This window comes from Chrysemys picta, chromosome 2, assembly GCF_011386835.1.
Source record: "Chrysemys picta bellii isolate R12L10 chromosome 2, ASM1138683v2, whole genome shotgun sequence".
In the NCBI taxonomy this organism is placed as follows: domain Eukaryota; kingdom Metazoa; phylum Chordata; order Testudines; family Emydidae; genus Chrysemys; species Chrysemys picta.
In genome coordinates, this window is record NC_088792.1 from 38,409,672 (window position 1) to 38,416,409 (window position 6,738).

A 6,738-nucleotide genomic window follows, 5' to 3' on the forward strand; every position below is an offset into this window, starting at 1 on the left:
TGCCCCAATATCTCAGTCTTTTGTCTTTTCAGATAGAAGGTCAAGTTGATTCACAAATTTGTCAGGTTAATACAAGTGTTATTTTGTTGCTTTCGCATAGTGTGTAAAAACTCTATTGATTGTATTTTCCAAAAGAAAACTAAACTGAATATTAAAAATGGTACAAAGTAAATACATTAAGATTAGAACAATAACTAATCAGTCATACTAACTGCCACAACCCATTGTCTATTTTTTTCAGCTATAATGAATTCATTAAAACTAACATTGCAATAATATTCAAAATTGAATGATAAATCATTTAGCATGCCTAGAATAGTTATTCATGAAGTGTATGAAGTTGGATCAAAATCTAGGTTTGCATCTTGTCTTCTACGTAGTCTTCTCCAGTGGAAAAGAAGATGTGATAATTTAGGAAGATATCCTGCCATGGATATTATGCATAACCATTACAGACATCAATGAGAATTTGATCCAGAGATTGACTGAATGGAATTTGGCCAGGGTAAGGAGTAAAGGATAGTGCTCATGATTATGTAACACTGAGTTTATTCAGCATGTACAAATAATTCTGATTTCAAAATACAGTTTAGGATCCTGCCCTTTTCTTTCGGGTAAGTAATGAGTTTTCCTTTTATAAAGCATATTTTATTGGAAAAAATACTTGAAACAGATTATAAGAGAAAAAGAAAAATGGTAAGGAATAATTAAATAGTAACCATGAAACATAACTTTCATTTGGTTCATATCTAAAGAGAAACCCATGACAAATATAGGCCCTGTTTGCTTTCTTAGATCAATCACTGTTGTAATAACGATGATTGCAATGATAGACTAAAAGAACATACACACAAAAATGGCCCAGGAACATTTCTCCCATCTTCATTAGCAGAAAACAAAATACTGCCCTGAACCAAAGCATGACCCATATTGTGCTGTTGATAAGGCTCTTGTAGGTATTTCTTTCATTAGGTATAAGTGTAGAACTAGTCATAATATATTTTCTAAAAATAATTTTGCAGCTTTTCTGGCAATTTTTGGATAAATATTGAATCCTTGATCCAATACAATACATTGTCTGGTTGTAGAAAGGGCCTCTCCAACAAAACCTGCCTAAAAGTGGCCAGAGATAGTGCTGATCAATAATGTAACAAATCAATTTTTAAGTGAAATATATCAAAAATATTAAGGATGTATTGTATACTTTCTGTAACCTCTGATGAAAACTATTGTAGTTTAGTTTATTTCTAATCATGTATTTAAAATTCCTTATTCCAGTTTTACAGTGAAAACTAATGTTTCCAGTTTTGTAATCTTTCTGGATTAAGTGGGATTGGTGTTAAAAACAAAAATGAAAAAGAAGCATTATCTATTTGCTATTAATTGACTTCATTTTGACTTAGTCACAAATTACTTCTATTTGTCAAGGAATAAAGTTAAATTTAGATCTGTTTTTCCACTTTCCCTTAGCACATGGGAACAGTCCCATATGCACAGATAACAAAAACCAAAAATCTTTATCAAGGTCTATATTCTGCATATCTGAATTATCCACTTTTTAAAAGTTAACATCTTAGTCATTAGAATTTTTTTCTTTTAATACATATTCAGAAGCAGAAGTAGTCCGGGAAATTGCGCTCTTTCAAAGAATCAAAGCCAGTTCTGAATTATAACAATACAAGCAAGTGTTTTAAAGCATAAAGGTTCTACATTTGCCCCTCATTTTACTTAAAAATGTCAAATCCATTTAAACCAAATTTCAGTATAAAATTGATTTGAGGCTGAGACCTCATATCTCTGTGCCACTTTTTGACATACCTTGTATACTCTTATGCCTGCTCTCCTATAAAAGGGGTTATTAATTAAAATAATGTAAGACTTATATAGATGTTTTAGCAGGCACCATTATAATATATAGTATAATATAATACATCTCATATAATAGTAGTTCTGCCCTTTTGATAGTTTCAGAATCATTTTTAAGTCTTGCTAATAAAATGAATTACAATTTATTGTATTCTCAGCCTCCCACTTTCTCACACACAAACAAAGTAAGCTATGTAGACATTTGATATTTCTTCAAGATAAAATTCTAGCATATGTGACCAGATTTATGAAGATTTATAAATGAGGCCTATATAAAGGGTGCAAATCTTTAGCAGTGAACAGAGAAGCACAAAAAGCAAAGCCTGCTGCTTCAGCAGAAATGCTGATTTCGTTTTATGTAAATTTTAGTCTTATATTGCAAATAAACACCATTTGAAATACTGACAAAGTATGATACAAAATAAATCTTTCTGGGTTTTCATATTTTTATTCTGTATTTATGGACAACATACATTTAATTGCAATAGACTTTAATATGAACATTTTTGCTACCATTCAAATCACAACGCTGAAATGATTTATAGACATCTATAAGTTGTGTATATAATTTATGCTTCCCAAGAAGGGTTCAAACACAGACATGCATTCAGTACACTGAGAAATTGTCCTCCACATTTAAATTTCCATATGTTTTAGTTTTACTGAAAAGAATCTCATTTTGCAAGTATTTTTGGAGAGCAAACCAAATACATTTTAAGACTTGTCAATGTTTTAAATCAGTCTTACTTTACCTGTTTATATCTCCTTGTTGCAAAGATCATAGTTTCACTGTTGGAAGCCTATACAGAGAATATTATGTTCAGTGATTATTATTGTCACCATGCATTCACATTAATACTAGGCAGCATATAGAAGAGCAAAAAAGGAGTAATTTTTGTAAGATGGCATTCAGCAAATGTGAGTTATAAAATAGATAAACCTCAAAAGAAATTAAGGGAACATGTTTTTAGATATCACTTTGTCTCCAGGTGCTTAATATCAGGCCACTAAAATCTGATTTAGCATGTGGCCAAATTGATAAAATCATTTTATGTTTATGTAACAAACAGAAAGTGTTTTTCTTAGCTCTGTATCTAGTCAGCTTCTTATCAAGGAAAATAGATACTCAAAATATAAACAGTTATCTATAATCTGACATTTACAGAGATTTTTCTATGGTAGTTTTACTTCTAGTCACATGAAAGATTCAGCAGTTGCAAACAGCAAAAATATTTGTATAAGAGCCACAAAGATTGTGTGTGGTCTGTAACAATGCTAGGAAAGTAAAAACTGTAGTGGATGCCAGAATGAAACTATATTGTATTTTTGTAGAATTAAAAGTGTTGAAATTTGGAGGAGAGGAGGGGTTTAATTGAAAATGTTTGTTTTACAGATGGCCCAAAATGATGCTTAGATACCAAAATGATAGGCACTTTAGAAACAGCTAGGGTAGATAAATAAAATTCTGTGATCCTCCTACAGCAAAATTTTCTGTTACAGTTAAGTGGGGAATACCTGAGCAATTTTTAGAAAATGTAAGGATTTCAGATTATTTAAATCAGTGCAGCTTCCTTGAATTACTGGAGTTACACTGATTTACAATAGTTGAAACGCTCATCCATATAGATTATCTCAAAAGGGGTATCAGCTACCATAAAACATACTTGCATATCCCAAATCAAATACAGTTTGAATAGCGTATTGATGTTTTCTTGAAATACTTACAGTAACCTGAGCATTGTGTTCAAAATTGGGCAAATTTATGTATGGTGTCAAATTATTTTGGTTTGATCATATCAGCAATTACATATTGCATTGATCACTTTTAATCATCTATGAAACTATAATAGTGTATGAAAGTTAATGTTGATAAGGAGTACTGACAACTTTGGAGCTCTATTTTGCTTCTATTGACTCAGTGGGGGAAGCATCAGGCCCTTGCATTGAAACAATTCTATACAACAAACAATTCCCAGATTGTGTGAAGGAAATGTGTTAGATTTCTTACAGTTACGTCACATATTTCAATTCCAATGCTTAGCATTTCTGACATAACTCGTGTGCTCATACAGTCAGATCCTGCAGACACTTAAGCAATTAAATCCAAGTCTATTCATGTGCTGAAAATGATGCCTGTGTTTAAGTGTTTGCAGGATCAGAGTCATAATTCTTAGATTAAAATACTACCCTATATAAACCAATATTTTCAGAGGGATATAGTCCAACAATTTATAACATCCTGATCTATTCTTAATTTTTTTGGCTCAATTCATAAATGAAGAAAGATGCCAATTAATAGAATTTTGAGCAGTAATCAGTAGGTATGTGGATTATCTCATTTGATGGCTACACATACTGGATCTGATCCTGCAACCATTACAAAAATAATCCTTAGACAAGTAGTACCATTGAAGTCAATGGAATTTTGCCAGGGTAAGGAGTAAAGGATAGTGCCCACTGTTTATGTAACGCTGAGTTTATTCAGCATGTACAAATAATTCTGATTTCAAAATACAGTTTAGGATCCTGCCCATTATTAGATGACATATACATGATGGTCAACATGGGAAAGCAGAGAAGGATCTTTATGCTGATCCTAAATGTAATAATTTAGCAATGCCATATAAAAATACCAGTATTCATGTTCTCTCTGTTTCATGCAAGATTTATTTGTTTGTGAGAGAAAATTACAATGCTTGGTTGGTGAATTAGATCAATAAGCAGTGGGGTAGTGATGGGGAAGGTTCTTTTACTCTTGGGGATTTTGGCATCCTAGCACCACATTTGAATCAATAGGAATCATCAGATACCCTAATCTTGCTTTACTAAATAGCATTAGGCCTAGGGTGATGGGAAAAAATGGAAGGAGAGTCTGGGAAATTGCTGTTTTTGTATGTTATTATACACTGTAGAATATGACGGTGTTGATACCTATGTGGATGTTACCTGCATATGAGCTTAACTATACGTACACTAATTATGTTCTCATAAAATTGGTATTAACACTTACTACAAAAAATATATGTTACATATAAGGCTTGATCCTGAAGTTCTTGTTCAGCAAACACTTCCATTGAATTTCAAAGAGAATGTTGCCTGATAAGGGACTTCAAGATTTGGTCCATATCGTTGAAAATCTTTTTGCAGATTTGTCAGTATTCTGTCAAAATGAATACTAACAAGAGCCACAAAGCAAAAGAATGTTACTATACCAAAAACATAAATGTTAGGATCCTATCTTGCAGTTTCTTACGTTAATTAATATAAAGCAATGTGGATGTAGTAGAGATGATGATAAAAAAGTAGAGCTAGATTTACAAAAGAATCCTAAGAATCCAAAGGATATGAAGGAATTTGAGTATCCTATAGTTTGGATATGAAGTGACTTTGAGGCCTGGGGGTATATTTTTGTTTTATTTTGTTGTGTTTTGTTTTATTGTACAGCTTGCTGATGATTTTTTAAAAATTAGTTCATCATTGAGATATAAGGCCTAAATCTGAATTGCGTGCACATCCCAAATTCCTACTGACTCCAGAGGGAGTTTTAGGTGAACACACATTGCAAGATCAGGATTTAGGAAACTGAGAAGTGGGGTTCTTCTAAAATAACACTGTCTTTTTCAACAATATATTTTTTTTGCTATAATTTTATTTAGTACAAGATCAAAATATATTTCTTTCAGTATTTGTCAATGTGCACATGTGAAGAGTTTGAAATAATAAACAGTGTTTTTATGCATATGGTATAATCAACAATTTTTAAATGCTATACCCTGAAAGTGTAGTTTATCTTATACATGAATATAAGTATCGAAAGCATCCCCTGAAAAGGTATAGTTTATCTTATACATGAAGAATTTTCTTATTTTAAAAATCATCTATCAGTTCTTCGTTTAAATGGGGAAATTATGTATTAGAAGCACCTTTTCTCTTGACAAAAGCTTTAATATCTTATGCTCTTTGTTCAAAATAAATATTAGATACTCCTTAATTCCAATATTTTCACACATATCACAGCATTGCAATGTCTTAAGCATATAGTAGCTATATAAGATCAAGGTATATGTGCATTGACAGAGTGATTGACCTTTTCAGTCAGAAATCCTGTTCTCAATACCTACATGTAATGCACATCCATAGAGCCAAATCCTGAGGTTATTATGCAGTTTTTACTCAGGTAGGCTTCCATTGAAGTCAGTAAGAGGTTGCCTGAGTGAAAACTGAGCAACAGTGTCAAGATCTGACCCATAGCCTCTTGGCTGTCAATCTCCAGGTCCTCAGTTTGCCTGGCTACTACCCACTCACTAGTGAGTTGCATCTTTGCCCTAGAATATAGGTGCCAGGCAATAACAGTTCATGTAGTCAGCCCGTACAACAATGCAAATGTGATTTCTTCAGCACAAAGCGTGGGCAAAATATTCGGTAAAACTGGGCACTACATGTCTTCCTTCACTTATTACATTTTTTGACATGTATGTTGTTAGAAAAAGAGGTAGTGGAACAAGGGAGGAAAGAAAACCATGCAATTACTGGTGCTTGATGGTTCCAAAAAGACAAATAGCTCTGGAAACCCATGGAGGCCAGCTAAGAGGTGTCAAAATGTGCGTAACATGAGCAAACAGCAGAGCAGACAATGTCCCCAAGGGGCTAACTGAACCACAAAGGAGTGAATCAAGCAGAGCTCCAGAAATGCACTGTGCATTGCCCTAAGAAGTGGGCAACACATGCCAAAGAGGCATACCCCTCAGTGGTCAGCACCAGAGTGTGTGAATGATGCCCTTTCATGTGGGGCAAAGGAAAACAAAAGATTCCCATGGTCTTGTGCCTGGGAAATGCCCATAGTTATGCTGAAAATAGTCGAATCAGAAAAGA